This window comes from Passer domesticus, chromosome 4, assembly GCF_036417665.1.
Source record: "Passer domesticus isolate bPasDom1 chromosome 4, bPasDom1.hap1, whole genome shotgun sequence".
Taxonomy (NCBI): Eukaryota; Metazoa; Chordata; class Aves; order Passeriformes; family Passeridae; genus Passer; species Passer domesticus.
In genome coordinates, this window is record NC_087477.1 from 30,368,136 (window position 1) to 30,383,773 (window position 15,638).

At 40.7% G+C, this 15,638-nt stretch overlaps 1 protein-coding gene across 20 annotated transcripts in view; it reads left to right on the top strand.

Annotated features, from left to right (window-relative positions):
- Positions 1-15,638, top strand: part of LOC135298834 (uncharacterized) — a 344,053-nt gene that overhangs the window by 251,433 nt on the left and 76,982 nt on the right. The window lies entirely within an intron of this gene.

Here is a 15,638-nt window from a genome sequence, read left to right on the forward strand (position 1 = left end):
TCCAACATTTGAAGTTGTTTTTCCAGGTAAGCCCAAAATGTTAAATATAGTCAGTTTGATCAGTGTTATTCAGGGGAAGCTGACAACCTGTATTCATAGCAATTGAATGCTCTTAGGCACATGGTGTGATTCTTAGGGCTGTTCTGTGCAGGGCCAGGAGTTGGACTTGGATGATCCTTGTGAGTCCCTTCCAATTCATAATATTCTTTGTTTCTATTATTTTAAATTGCTTTTGTAAATCCAAACAGACTCCTCCATGAATACTGGGGAATATTAGTTCAAGTCTATGGCAATCTGAGGCTGATTTAGGGATACTGGGAATGTTCCTGGTTCTTACTTCAGCTTGATGAACTATCTTGTTGGCTTGGATATTTTCACTGTGTTTTAGTCTCATGAGTGTTTTTTATGGTGTTTAATTTCCTTAAATATCTTGGCACAGATGATTTGACACAGCAAGTAGGCTCAACAAATCACCAACAAAATGTTTCCTCTTTTCTGGATAATTCTTGTATTTGTGCAGATAGAAAGATAAGAAGAAAGCAGAGCAACTGTATTTTACTCTGTAACTTCTACCCCCTCTCCTTTGTACTCTGGAATGGTATTTCTAGAGTTAATGGACAAAACCATGTTAAAAGTGAGCAGAACTAAATAATGGAAGAATATTGTTGGAGGCAAAGATTCTGCCATCCTTTCCATTTCTACAAAACCTTTACTGATTTATTTGCCAGGTGGAGGCAGACTTTGTGTTCTCTTTCACCTTTTTAATTTGATCAGACAGCTTCACTGTGGGAACACGAAGCTGGGAAAGCCAGACTGTAGACTCACACCTTGTTTGCAGTGCCTTTGCTGAACGCACTTGCTGGGTGATCCAGAGCTCTTACTTGGAGCTTCAAGCCACAGCTAGATTTGCTATGAAGCTGTTCAGCGAATGTCTTTCTGCAGAGTGCGAATATTCCTGTGCATGTAAAGTGAGAGGTGCTAAAGGGTGGTGGCTGCTAAAACTCACTTTGTGTTGTGCAGGGATAGAAGACAAAGCAGTGGCAGCTCAAACACAAGAGTAAGACATTTTTAGTTTCAGGAAGAGCAGTTCACAATGTGTGTGATTGTTGTTAAAACAAAGGGTGGCAGTTTGAAGTGTGCAAGGGGATAGGTCATATAAATCCGTGGAAGGTACAGAGTACAAATCAGGCAAAATATTTCCCAGCAATATTGTTGAATTTAGGGACTGCTTTGGGAAACAAGAACAAGCTTTGGACACCTTGGAAATTCTTATCTTTCATAGAAGTTGTCGTTTCTATAAAAGCATCTAGCAAATATTTTATGCCAAATAAAATTAGTTAGAAAGCAAATGCAGCCCTCTATGTCTCCCCATATTAATGGATTCACCAGATTCTCTTCAAAATTGCAGCCAAAGCATGTTACTCCTTCCACTGCACCTCAGCCACTAGAAGTTACAGCTCTTGACCTTTAAATGTTAGGAATAATAAAATTCATTATGAACAAGTAGTCAATTAAAAAATAAATGCCCCGCTGATAAAACTGAAAGGTAATGTTTTGAAATACTGCCACCTTCTGATCAGTCTGGGATGGAGAACTGAGTTATTAGGAACTCGACAAAAAAAATTTTATCCACTGTAATAATTCTGTTCCTGATTTTATAATGTTAGAGCCATGTTGCACCATTTGATTTGCAAGGCCAACTTCTACTGAGACTACATATGTGAGACTACATGTACAGTGATGTAAAGAGATGAGGAAAATGCAGTGTGATTTACAAGAGATGGGGGAAACAGCAGCACACTTGTTTGAAGTGAAGAAAAGCACTTAAGCATATTATATGTGAATTTAAGGATTTACAAGCAGAGAGCCTATGCTTTAAGTTACATAAGCATTAAATGCACTACAGAATTGCAGCTAAAATGTTGGTATGACCTGCGCCTGGTGTAAGTCTTAGAGAAGTTGACTTCCCTACTCTTCTGTAACACCTGTCTCTGACATCGTTGTCTCCATGAAGGGTTAATATTTTTTTACCATTTTACTTTACCATTCAGATGTTACTTGTCTGCATACCACCTTTGTGTATATTTTAATTATCCAGATGGTGTTTTATGTGTCCAGTCCCATGTCATTACTATATTACTTAAACTTGGCAGTGATGCATAGAAATCACTTTCCCCAAGCTGGCTTTTTCTTGCAAAGTTCATCCAACTTCAGATTTCAAAATGTTCTTTGTGTTGTGGTAATATATAATGTGTACCTAAATGACTTGCATATTATATTCCCTTGATAGGAAAAGCTAGTTTGACAAAGAAAATGTTTAAAAGAAGCAAAAAATGACACAAAAACTAAGCTAATGTGCCCTTAAATTTATAATTTCAAACTCTCTGAATTTAAGCAATTTAGCTTCTGGTATTTCCTTCAATCTCTTGAATTCACCCAGGTTTTTTGTTGGGCTCAAGTGAGGTGGGGATGTCTGTGTCACATTCCCACCTGTGAGATTATAATGGGCCAGGGTGATACCAAAGTTCTGACTGACTACATTTTCCTGTAAAGGTGCAAAGAACAAGTGTTTATATTTTAGGCACAGTGGGTTTTTTCCCCCATAAAATGGATATTTTGAGATGGTGGTTGAGAAAGAGAATCCCTTCTTGGACTTTAATTTGGGATGGTCACAGGACAGCAGCAGAGTGTGACTCATTTTGAAGTCACAGCACTGCTGTCTTGCGAATCCATCCCCTATTACACCACCACCTTGGCAATATTTTAACTTATTAGCTGATTTCAACCTAATTTTGGAGAGGAGGAGTCTTGACCATGCTGAGTTTCTCCATGCTTTCTGAAAATATTAGGTCAAGTAGAGGATTCAAACCTTATCAGTGCCCCACTGGCAAGAAAATCTGAAGTTTGAGCTCAACAGTATGACTGTACACCAGGGGATCCACATGCTAAAGAATGTGCTCAATGAAAGAACTCAGAAATGTCAGAAACTCTTCTGCTTGTGTAATTACTTGTATGTTGGCTTTGATAACTCCAAAGCAGGTAAAATGGCTGGGTTTAGGCACAGCACCTGATTCCTGCAGCAGGATTTGTACTGCAGTCTGGTCATGGCAGGTGAATATCAAACTGTTATGCACAGAGGGGAGTGCCCTGGAGATGAAGCCACTTATGATCTTGAGTATGCCTTTTTTGTCATTAAAAACTGAAAATAAGAAAGGTTTTCTCATCAGAAAGGTGGATAGTCTTGACTCATGAACACTGAATGAAGCAATGAAGCTGTGCTGTCATTCCAAGATGTATGTTTTCCTTCCTGGTTTCTAAATATGTTTTTCTTGTTTCAGTTCAGTGCAGAACCATCTCTTCTGCTGAACAATAGAAACTTCATCTCTTCAGTTTCAAACAAGGGACTGTCCCATAGCAATGTTAGAGCTTCTTCACAGAATCTGCTAAACACAAATGACAAGCCACACAGCAAGATTTGATAGCAATCTGCAAGTGTTTTTAAAACAGATCTTAACCATATGTACAGTGTACCACTTCTGCTGTTGTATATTGAGCTCAGGAGAAAGCAAGTAACATAATTGCCTTCAGCAAAATTGTCAAACAAGGAAACCTTTTAAAACTACATAGGAGGGGGAACATGATGAAAGCCCTGGAAGGAAGAGGCTAAGAGAAGAAAAGCTGGCAGGGAACATTAACATATACTTTTAACTAGTCTTTTCACAGAGAGGAGAATGACCCAGAGGCTTGACTGCTGTAGCTCTTTTTTTCACTAAAAAAAATTTTTGTGTGTGCTGCTGTGTAGAAAAGAAATGCTCATTTCCCCTGTGTTATTTTATGTTTCAGTTTGGACAAGCAAGAGGAAGCTTTATTTAGCCTGTTGAGTCCAACCCCACAGTAATAGAGCACATAAAACTTTCAAGAAGTGAAAGGCATGCTGAACTTACATTTCAGATACTTTTCAGGATAACTCCTTGGCTGTTATATCCATATGTCATAATAGACATAAATTATTAGAAATTATTTGCTACAGTGTGCAATCATATTAGCTCCCAGGGACCTTTTAGACTGGATTTATGAAGAGACATGTTTCCTGAATGTTTTTCCTAAAGAAACTATAGATTCCAGGACAAATCAAGTTTTTATGAAATAAGGACTTTGGATTTAAATTGCTGACTGATACCTAAGGGGTAGTGAGTGCATCCTCCAGGGGCAATTAGGGATAACTATCTGCACGGATAGTTGCAGCTTGCAGCAATTCCTGCTGGAAGTGGGAGGATATTTTTGCTTTATGGCATATGCAGATGTTGCTGAATAGCAGCCACTTTGGTTCCCTTCCTGCAGAAGTGTTGTGCAGAAATGGCTCAGGAGTGAGAAGAGCTTTAAAATCTTCCATCTGGGTGAGCTGAAAGCTATGAATCAAAATTGTCTTTGAGTAAGGAAAGATGATGGTCTTTTGGGCCTTCCTGATTTAATGGAAACCTGCAAAATTTACACAAATGTCAGTTACTGTGGTAGCTGTATTCATCAGGGCTCTGTGGTACCCGGTGGTTGTTTCCAGCTTTTATTTACTCGTGGAAAGTGCACTTCATCCTATTTTTCGCTTCAGCCCTTGTCTGCTTGTGTTGTAAGCACAAGCACAGAACATTAGGCAGCTCACAGATCACATGGAATAAAAAACTTTTCTGCATGAGATGTAGGTAGCTTGCTCTGAACACTGAAGATTTACTGTCCATTTTCCTTTCTTTTCAAGCTGCCCTTGCTATTTGAGGAAAAGTCTTGCATGAATCCATAAATGCCATCTATCCTGTGTTTTAATCAGATACTAAGATGGGCTCAGGTGAATAGTTCTGAATTCACAGACCTCAAGACTGTGTGCAACCTGAATCCCAGGTAACTGTAAAATAAGAGTGCAAGACAGCAATGGGCAGGGCTTTAGCCCTTTGTCTAGTCGGTGCTACAGCAGCCAGTGCAGATAAAATTGTAGCAGTCTGGCTTTTTGGAAACTAAGACTCTGTGATAATCACAGTAACCTGGTCCTGAGTGGTGGGGGAAGGAGTGTGATAGGAAAAGCTTTTAGTACAGGGATGCAGGACAGAGGAATTCCGTAATTAACAACAATGACCAGCACAGGTGACATTTCTTTGTAGTTAATAGCTGCTGGTGTGAAAGGCCCTGAGGCAGAGCCTCAAGCTGCTAAGCTAGCAAGTGAATTGCTAGACTATTTGACCTGCAGTTCATTCCTAATATATATGGTGAAGCCAAAGCAAAATGTTCTTAGGCACTGCTTCTTGGGCTGTGTGGGAATGGCAGCAATTTTGTATTTGGGATTGAAGCAGTTTTCTCATTTTGGCAGTAGGCTATGCACCAACTCTTTGGGAAGACGCAGAACTGTAAGCATCACTTGCATCTTCTAGAGGAGAAGCAAATAAAGTCTTAGGCACCTGAGAAAGTGTAAAAAATTATAGTCAGATTCTGCAGCAGGAAGATTATGAAGTTTTTCACCCTTAGGACCATGAAAGTTGACCCATGATAAGTAGTTTGACTGAAAAAACAGTGGTGCTAAAAGACATGATGGCACCTGGGCCATCCCTTCTTTTACTGTCCCATTTCTAGAGATTACTTCTCCAACTTTTATAACAAAAATTGATAGAAAAAGGTAGATGGTTCTGGATGATTCTGCAGGCAAGAGAAATGGGGCTAGTGACCAGGTGTCATGGTTTGACACTGGCCGAATGCCAGGCATCTGTGAAAGTCACTCACTTTCAGAGTAAGGCTGCTGGAAAAACTGTGATGTTTTCTGCACTGCCATTCTGGGAAGGAAGAGGTGTTAAAATGAATTTTTGGAAGTTTTTTAACTGTGCTGCTGTTAGGAGGAAGAAACCAAATATCACAAAACCAATGAAAAGAAAAGCCGAGTGCAGTTGTTTTTTTTGCTGCAGTTGCAAGTGCTATTTGTGTTAGTAATGTTTGGCCTCATCACAAAACTGTACTGTCATCATCTCTTGCATTCTCTCACTTCACCTGCATGGCTTTTACTATGCCTTTATTCAGGGTTCTGTGTTTTAGAGAAACCTCAGCTATAAACCTCTCTAGCTGGAACCCCATGTGCTTAACAGCTGACATATGAGTTTGTTTTTATGGAGTTAATATTAAAATTAATGTAAAAGACTAAACCCCATAGACTAAATTAAAATAACAAAAGAGATATTACTTGCTGAAAGGAAATAAATGGACAAGATTAAACTATAGACCATGAATTAGATTTTCCATGGAGCTCAGCTTCTATTAAGCAATTATATAAACAGAGGCACTGAAAGACTTAACCTCTCCATCCTCCCATACTTTTCTGTGGGAGCAACTGGCATAGATATTTTCTAGATGTGACCATTTTGCAACTTTTCATTTGCACTTGATTAACTCAGCTGATCATTAATTGATGAGATTCAGACAATGACACCAAGCACAGGTGGTGCTGTGTGTGACCTATGAGAGCTTTGCTGACATGAGATGAGGTGACTGGAGTGGGTCCTCTAAACACCAGGGCTGAGAGTGAAATGGGTCCATCAGCATTGGTGCAGTCTTATCTTGAATAGTCCTATCACTGGTGCTAGCTCTGAAAGTTTAGCAAGGGCTGTAGTCTCCTCAAAAAGCATATATTTGATTGTTTTCCTTAAAATGAACATAGAGTTTCTCTTTCAGCTGAGCCCCTTGATGGCTTCCAGTATGATCAGTATTGTATTAATGTACAGCAGATACAGTTATGCTTCATTGTTTTTGCAGAAGCAAAACAATGCCCTGCTTGTGCTGCGGGCTGTGACTTAATTCCCAGGTGTTACAACTCTGTTCCCTCCTGCTTGGGGTGTTGGTGAGGAACAGTTCTCTCTCCTGCTCCTCACAAAACAACAGCCACAGCATGTGGGACTGTTTGGGTAGGTAGGATCGGTTCCTGGTGCTATGAGAAAGGGAGTGTGCTAGCATGGATCAAGTGAGTTTCACCTGGCAGGCATTTCCATGAGGAGTTCAAGTTCTTGTATGGTTTGAACTGGATAAAGGTAATGTATAGGAAAGTACATGTCCCTTGTTCCCTGTTTGCATGGCAGTAGCTGTTAATTTCAGCTAGTGGCTTGGGAAGCAAAGAAAGCATGTTTTATTACGTAGTTTATATTAGATAGGCACAAAAAAGGAAATGAACATCTGTAATCATGCAGAACTGAGAAATGCAAGTGCTGGGCAGCCTATTCATCCCTAGTCTCACCGTTCTGCCTGCTTCCCAAGGTGTATTTGCAGTGGCTCTGCTGGAAATGGGTGCAAAGGTAAATGGGGAGTAATATTCTATAATCCCCCTTGTCTCACTCACAAAAAACTAATATCAGCAATAAATCAACCCCAGGTCACCTCATGTAGTGGGTAATTTTGTGCTCCCTAAAGAGTTAAAGCACCGTCTAAGTCTGAGGCTGAGCTCTAAGGAAATAGGTATTTAAACACATGGATAAATAGTAGTATAGGTATCAGCAGTGACCAAGCATCTGAGCTCTGCTTCTTGGCCTGGGGGAATCTTTTTGTTTGTTTGCTTGATAACTTTTCCAGAGATGTCTCTGATACAAAAAGCTGATGATGGGTCTCATACTAGAGAGAGCACTTCTGGAATGAATCCCTCTTCCAGTTACTTGAGCAGTTTGGCTGGTGTCTCCTTTATTTGAACAGTAATAATCAGCATTGCCAGAAAAATTAAAAATACTATTCCTGTGCAACTACTGTAGACCACAACATTTTCTGACAGTGACTTTATCCAGTCACACACATTTAGTGTGTCCCCAGAAAGCCAAATTTTCAAAAGTAATAGATTTTCCATTAAAGGCTGTTGCACAGCAATGAGTTTGATTCCAGATAGGCAAATGATATCAGCTTACCTCATTTTAGACTGTGGTGGGAAAGGCACTCTGTGAAGATGCAGCTTACTAAATTATCTCTGTGAATCTGTAGGTGGTAACTTTGAGCATGCTGCCTGCCTGACCTAGTTGTTAATATAGCCAGTTAAAGGCTGATGTCTTCAGTGGAAGAGCTAATCTGTCTCATTTAGCAGGCAATGTGTCAGAGCTTGTATGTGATATATCTGACATGGTGAGTGGCATGTCTGACTCGGCAGTTGAATAACATTACTCATTCTGGAATATATCTTCTTCAATAGAGAATATAAACACAAGCACACATTTATATTTTTTGTTAGCAGATGATCGAGCACATACCAGAATGAATCAATCCTATTCAGTATGCAGAAGGGTTTTTTTTTTACTCTGTACATCATTCCCCTCACAGGACCATTATTTTACATATCAGTTACTGGGATATATTCAAAGCCTTAGCGAATCCACTGACTTCCAAGAGCTTTGGATCTTTAAGCCAGCCCAGCCATTCAGCAGGCAACATAAAACATGGGTAAAATCTGTTTTGTGTCTTCCTGCTCTGTGCTCCCATGAGATGTCCCAAAGAGAGCATTTCTCTATTTTCCTTGCCAGAAAGCCGTGCTGTATTTACTTTTGAATAAGATGAGCTGGGAAATTCATGGCCTTGAAACTGATACAGTCTACAATTGTATTTCTTCCACCGTCTGTTGTGGTGCTGTTTTGTGTTTTTGGTGCTGTTTGGTTTTGGTTTTTTTAATACCTTAGTGCTGGATAAAACAAAAATTAATGTGACCGGCAAAAGTTGCCTGAAGACTTCTTGGACTCTGGGCACAGGAAATGTTCTCAGCCTGTCAAAGGAGTAATTGTACCTTTCTGACCACTGCATACTCTACTATCCCTGCTGTAACTTAGTCTTACACCCATTCAGGGATCAGCACACGCTTTTTTGGCAGCCCATGCTCTGCAAGATCCCATATTTTTTCTCAAAAGGACAAGACATTTGGCAGCATTTGGAAGGCTGGCAGTGCACTGCTGCAGGCTGGCTGGTGCTCAGCTCCGTAGGGTGGGGAGTGCTGGTGGTGTCAGCATCTCCAGGACTGCACTTGAGACCCAGGAATAGCAAAAATATTGAAGTGTAGAAAGGAAGCAGGGCTGCCTCCCAAGTTGAGCTGGCATTCCTAAAGGAGCCATAGGAGAGTGAATGCTTATCTGTTGAGTTAGCAGAATGCCTAATGGGAAGGGGAACCCATCATCTGATTAGCATTGGCTCGTTATCCTTCAGCAGCAGATTGCCTCAGGCAGTGGGCACAGAGCAGCTCATCCCGCACAGGTTTCACATTGCTCTGCTCCGGTTAGCTTATGCTTTGATTTGCTTCACTTATTTCTCATTTGGTGGAAGATAGAATCAATAAATCTTGAACACACGTTGCTCAACAGAGGGCTGCACTATTTTTATTCTTTGTGCTGCACACCTGTCTGCCTGTGCTATTGGCATGTTTGCTCTTTATGTTGTTTTTAATATCAATAGGAGCATCAGCTGCTCCTGTTTGGTTTTTGTTTTTATTTTTTAAGAGGTAAGTCCCCACTGTGCAAATCTCCAACTGTGTGTGCTGTTGATGGAGTCATGTGAGCAGTGCCACAAGCCCAGGGCCTGCTGGTCAAAATGCTGTGGGTGACGGAGCCATTAGTACAAAACCAAAAATCCCAAACATTGTTTTATATTACTGTGCCCCAAGCTCCCTTTTTCTTTTGTGATAAAATTAGTAGGCTTTTTTCTGATGACCACCACCAAAAAAAAAAAAAACTTGGAAAAAAACCTGAAATGCTGCCTGAAAAAGCAGCTTGCCTCTCTTTTCTTGCTTGCAAAAAATCTTCATTTCAGCAGCTAAAGAAATGCATGCAATCATTCCCGAATTAAAAATACCTGTGTTTTATTAGTTTTGGATGAAACTAGGAATGAGAAACTTACCTTCACCTTTATGGAGTGTCCTAATCTAAAATCCACACTGTGGTGAGCAAATAGCACAAGTGAGATAATGCTGGTTGTGGGCCTTTTCTCTAAGGTTCTGTTCCTGAGTATCTGAAGCAAATCAGAGCACTTCCTCACAGGGGAAAACATGTCTCAGGAAGAGTAATGCACAGGCTGTTTATCTACCTGTCTTGGACTGCTCACTGTGGGATGGGGATGATTTGTGATTCTCCAGCATTCATGGAAGTGGTAGCAGAGAGCCCTCTTGAGTTCAAAATCTTCCTAAAATTTGGGCATAATGTAATTTCAAAGTGGTCTCTGGAGATCTCCGGTCTGACCCTTTGCTCAAAGTACGTCATATAAAGCACGTTTCTTCAGTTTTGTCCAGGTGAGTTTTGAATTTTTCCAAGAAATAAAATCCCACAGCCACTCTGGATGCTTGTGCTAATGTTTGTTTATGCCTAACTCAGGATAACTCTTCTGTGCTGCAGGATTAGTAGCAGAAGGGAAAAAGTTATCAGATATTGCAGTTCTCTGTCTCTTCTATTGTCTGTGCTGAAATGGTCCAAGTTTCTTCAAGACCAAAGACAGATATCTGTGTTTGTGCATTCAATAAGCTCAGGAGTTAAATACAGCTTCCCATACTCAGTCTGGTAGGTATTCAAATAAAATACACTCCAGTTTTTAAATAGTTGCAAAATAATTTTATGGGAGCACAGCACCCAGGGGAAGCTTGATGTGTCCTTGTAACTCCCCTGAACTACTGTTGTTTGCATGTTTGTTCCAAGTTTTATTAAACAAGTGGAAAAAAAATTACATGAAAGTAGTAATTGGGTGCATTTGACAGCTCAGTGAAATAGGAACCTACCAACATGTGTTATGCAAAGACAGTGACTAGCAATAAAAAATAAATGTTGTTTATTTTATAGTATGGGCAAACAAACTGTGAGTTGTGTAATCTAAAGGTAGTATTCAAAGAAATGATGCTATTTTCAAAGACTTTATTAATCAGGATAATGTGTGTCTTTTAATGCTTCTGTATTACCCTTTCATTGAAATAATCAGAGTAAATCTATGTGCAGCATGAGCCCGTCCTCTCCCCTTGCCCCAACAATAATCAACTTAAACCATCATTTTTAACAGATCAGTAATGTGGATTGCCTGTCTTGAGAAATTGCAGATGTGTCCATATTAGTTGAAACGTTGACTTCTATAACTTTGATTTCCCTTTATATGGGCAAATCTTTTAAATGGGAAAAGATTTATTTCTTTTAATCAACCAGATATTGCAGCTCAGTTACAGCTGTTGCCTGCAGAGGTGAGCTGTGGTACTACAGACATTTGTCATGTGAGAGTTTGCTCCAGCACAGAATCACTGCTGAAAACGTTCGTGCTCACTATGTCTCTCAGCGTTGATTTGAGACAAACTTACCATAATTAATTTGCATGTGGAAAACCACCTCTCTGCCAAGACAAAAAAGGTGATGATTTTGAGTTGCCACAATCATGTTATAAAAAGTATTTATCCAGAAGCCAGCCTCTTCCAAAGTCGATGTCTTTGCAGTGCATATTCAGTGTATGCCCCTTTTGTGGTTTCCACGCTGTAGCTGCAATAACTGACAGCTGAAAACATCATTGCAAGTCTGTCAAATGTGCTGTCTGCATAACTGGTGATAATCTAACTATTCTTCAGCTTCACATATCAAACTGCTGGGAGCCGAAACTTCAGCGCTTGTTATTGGCAGCGGTAGGTGGAACTGAGTAATGTGGTGTGAGTGTCAAAGGCCCGTGGTGCTGACAGGAATATAAACCATAAATCAAACACGGCACAATGGTGGTGCCGAGCTAGAGCGAAAGGCAGGGTCCTGCAGCCAGCCTGCTCAGACTTGCTTGTGGGAGTAATTCCATTGGCTAGCAGATGCAAGGATTGCTAGGCTGGAGCTCCAGCAATGATCCATTTAATTTAACACCAGGAAGGAATGATAGAGATGGAACAAGTGACGTGTGAGGTGGCTGCGTGCTCTGCCGAGTGTTCCCGGTTGCCTTGCAGCCCTGTCACGCTGCAGAGGCTGGTGAAGGGGATATCTCCTCCCTGCTTAGGCAGTGACATTGCTACTCCTGTCTGGCTTCTGTTGTAAACATTTTTTGGTGATGGCTAGGCTTGCACTTGCTGCATTTAAGTGAAGCTTGCAGGGCTGATGTTGAAAATGTCCTTGGTTTTGAGCCAGCTTGTGACATTGTTTCTTGCAGCAAATAGCTCCCAACTTGCAGAAAGGACCCTGCTGCCTGCATTTTGGCTGCTCCTAGCATCCACAGAGAGCTGGGCTGGGGAAGGGGTCTGGCTCCAGCCTCTGTGTTAGCAAATGAACCAAAACACAGGGAACTGTTGGTGGGGGATTGCATGGAAGTGTCTGGGTGCCTCATGCAGTCAGCTTGCTTGACTGCTGACTGTCTCTAATGGCTTATGGTCCTTCTGAATGTCACCATCATACATCCTGTTGCCTTTAGTGACTATTCCAGCAAGCTGCTCTGATGCCAGACTTGGCCAGCTCTCTTTTTATAATGAGATCCTTGATTATTGCAAGTTTTAGATATTCTTTAAGGTCTGTGCATTTGGCTTGTTCTCTGTGTTAGACAAAGATGAGGCAAAAAGAAAAAATGGCATTGAATTTTGGGGTAGAAGTGTGATGCTAGCTAACTCTACCTAGAAACCCCTTGGGGAAGGGCACTGAAAATTTTTTTTGCAATTATGTGGAGTTTCTCAGCAGGGAGTCAGCTAACAATATCCAGTGCAACCCAGCAAGCAAGAAATATAAAGCCAGTAGCTAAGCAAAATACAGAGATTTCATTATAAATTAGTGTTGGAAATTAGACCCAGGCTGTGAAATAACCACAATTAAAATTCAGAAAGCAAAGAAGAAAAAGCTTACCTAGTGACCTCTGCTTGCTGCACAGGGTTAGAAAAGAAGCTGTGCTACTTTAGTATTCCAGCATAATTTGCACATTACTGAAATTGTTAGGAAATTAAAGAAAAACCCAGGGACTGAATTTTAACTGATGAAGGTAGCCTACAGGGAGGGACTTTTTACAAAAGCATGTAGTCACTGGACAAGGGGGAATGGATTCAAACTAAAAGAGAGTAGGTTCACATTGGATAGTGGAAAGAAATTATTTCCTGTGAGAATAGTCAGGTACTGGAACAGGTTGCCCAGGGAAGTTGTGGATGCTCCCTCCCTAGAGATGTCCAAGGCCAGGAAGGACAACTCTGAGCAACCTGGTCTAGTGAAAGGTGTCCCTGCTCATGGCAGGGGGTTGGAACCAGATGATCTTTAAGGTGCCTTCAACCCAACTATTACAGGATTTTATGAAAAGCAGAATAGTCCAGCTGGCATCAAGGCAGATAAATTGATCTGCAAGAGGTAAATATGTTTAATAAATAAGCCCTCTAAACCAAGTGCTTCCCCTCTTACTAGGTCATTGTAGATGGAGAAAGCAAAGCAGTTTTTTTCTGGCAAGTCTTTGCACTGATCCTAAATTATATCCCTCTATTCAATGGATATGAGCTGGTTAGGCATAAAGAAAATTATCTAAATGTTAACTCCAGAGGGAGAGAAATCAGTCCGTAATAACTCAGATCAGGTGATACAAGGTGATTTTTGGGGTAATTCTTCAGTTTTTCAATCTCCTTCAAGCAATTGATTCTACTAATATGACACCAAATCATTCCTAGTTCAGGTTTGTTATTAACATTAGAAACCTAAAATGCCAAACCACCACCACCAAAAAGTAGCAGCAGGAATATAGCACAGAAGCTCCCTGGAAACAAATTCAAAGGCAGCCAAATAAAACGAGATTAAAACATACAAAATACTGCAATTTAAAAGAAAATCACTGAATTATTGAAACTCCATAGAGGAGATGTCATAGCAGTACTTCTGATCAGCCTGAATAAAAAAACAGGCTATGCTTTTTTCCCCCCATCCTTTGATGTCAGGAAGTGTATTGTAAACTTTAAGTGATGTATGTGGTTCAATCAGATTGATCTGGAAGGTTCAAAAATATTAGCCTGTGTGGTGGAAAGTATGTTGTACATCTACACAGTGTAACCCTTTTAATACTTTGTTGTAGGACTGGAAAGAGAAAACACTTTTCTGCAGAGTGACAAACTAAGCAGCCTCTATAGAGCAGCTCTGTGCTGACCTTTGCTGTTCTGGGTCCCTACAGGATGCAATCAGTGCAGAAGTGTCTCACCCATTTGGGGAGTGCTTTGCTCCCCCCAGTTGCTTATTTTGCTATAAATTTCCATACAGTCTTTGCAAGCTGCCTGATAATTGCAACATCAGCTGGCAGGTTTGAGCTCCAGGGCAGCTTCCGGATCCCTTGCTCTGAGCACAAATGACATTCTCACTGCCTAAAAGGTGCATGGAGCTTGTGGTGGCAATTTTGGTGAAGAGGTGACATCCAAGAGCCCGCCCTGTGCGAATGTATTTGTGCAGAGCTGCTTCCACAGGACACTGATATCCCTGTGGTGCTCCACACACAGCAGGGGGATGCGGTTTGTGCTGCCAGAGGGGCTCTGTTGGTGTTGGCTCCTGAAAGGAGAAGATTTTTTCAACAATTCCTGCCACTGGTAGTGGGTAGTGGTTTCAGGATGCAATGGGGCAAGTCTGAAATTACTTGCCTGTTGAGTTAAGCATGCTAGAATTTGGAGCCTCTACCTTAAAAATTCCTCATACAGGTAAAAAAATAGAAAAAATACAATTTTTTCCTGTTTACAGGAGGAAAATGGAGTTGCAGACCAAAGGAGTACTTTAATGGACCAGTGAAGTAGATGGGATGCCAGCATTAAGATGTGGCAGGTTTTAACAAGTAGCTTAGGCTTCTGTGCCTTTGCAAATCACGCAGCACTGCCAAAAAGAGGTTCAGAACTCTGCTTCCACTATAGGCAAAGCTGAATTCAGGAACTGTTGTAAAGAATTTAACTCTTAAATATTTTCCTCTTCATTATTTGTATTTTTTTGGTGGAATCTATTGAGAACTTTTTATTTCACCAAAAGTGCTATACACAAAGAACAAGGCACTGTTACTCTGCATCTTTTTATGTAAACTTAAATTTTATTTTGGCATTTCTGTAGACCTACTCAAAAGACTGCAGAATGGACTTTGCTTGCTCAAGGCCTGTAGCAGGGGATAAACCCAACTGGCATAATTAAGGCTACACCTATTTACACCAGCTGAAATATGTGACCCCTGATCTTTGATTACTCTGGCAGAAGAGAGTGCTACAAGGCAGGGATTTTTCAGTGGTCCTTTATCTACTTGAATTGTCTGGTCAGCTACAAGGTACAGAGGCTGTAAACAAGGGAAAATGGAGATGGCAAACCGATCAATTACAGAATATTGAAAAGATCAAGGAAATGGCAGCAATACTGCTAAACCCAACATGGAAAAGTCCATCTTGTCCAATAACCTAATTCTTGTGACAAAGATTATAACAAGATGGAAAATGGCACAACATGAATGCATTCTGGTGGTGATGATTGCTGTGAGAATTGGGACTGGTTTGTACTTCACCCACTCTGTCTCTCTTTCCTAGATGCTGTATCCCCGGCAACTCAGGCAAAAGGTGTTATATTTATTATGTCCCTGTCACTTTTTATCTCTTGTAGTGAAACCCCACATTAAATTCTCTCTCCAGCTTCCACTCCCTTAAACAAGCAGGGAAACATGACTGCATTACCTTCTCTTAATCTCCCAATTAACCC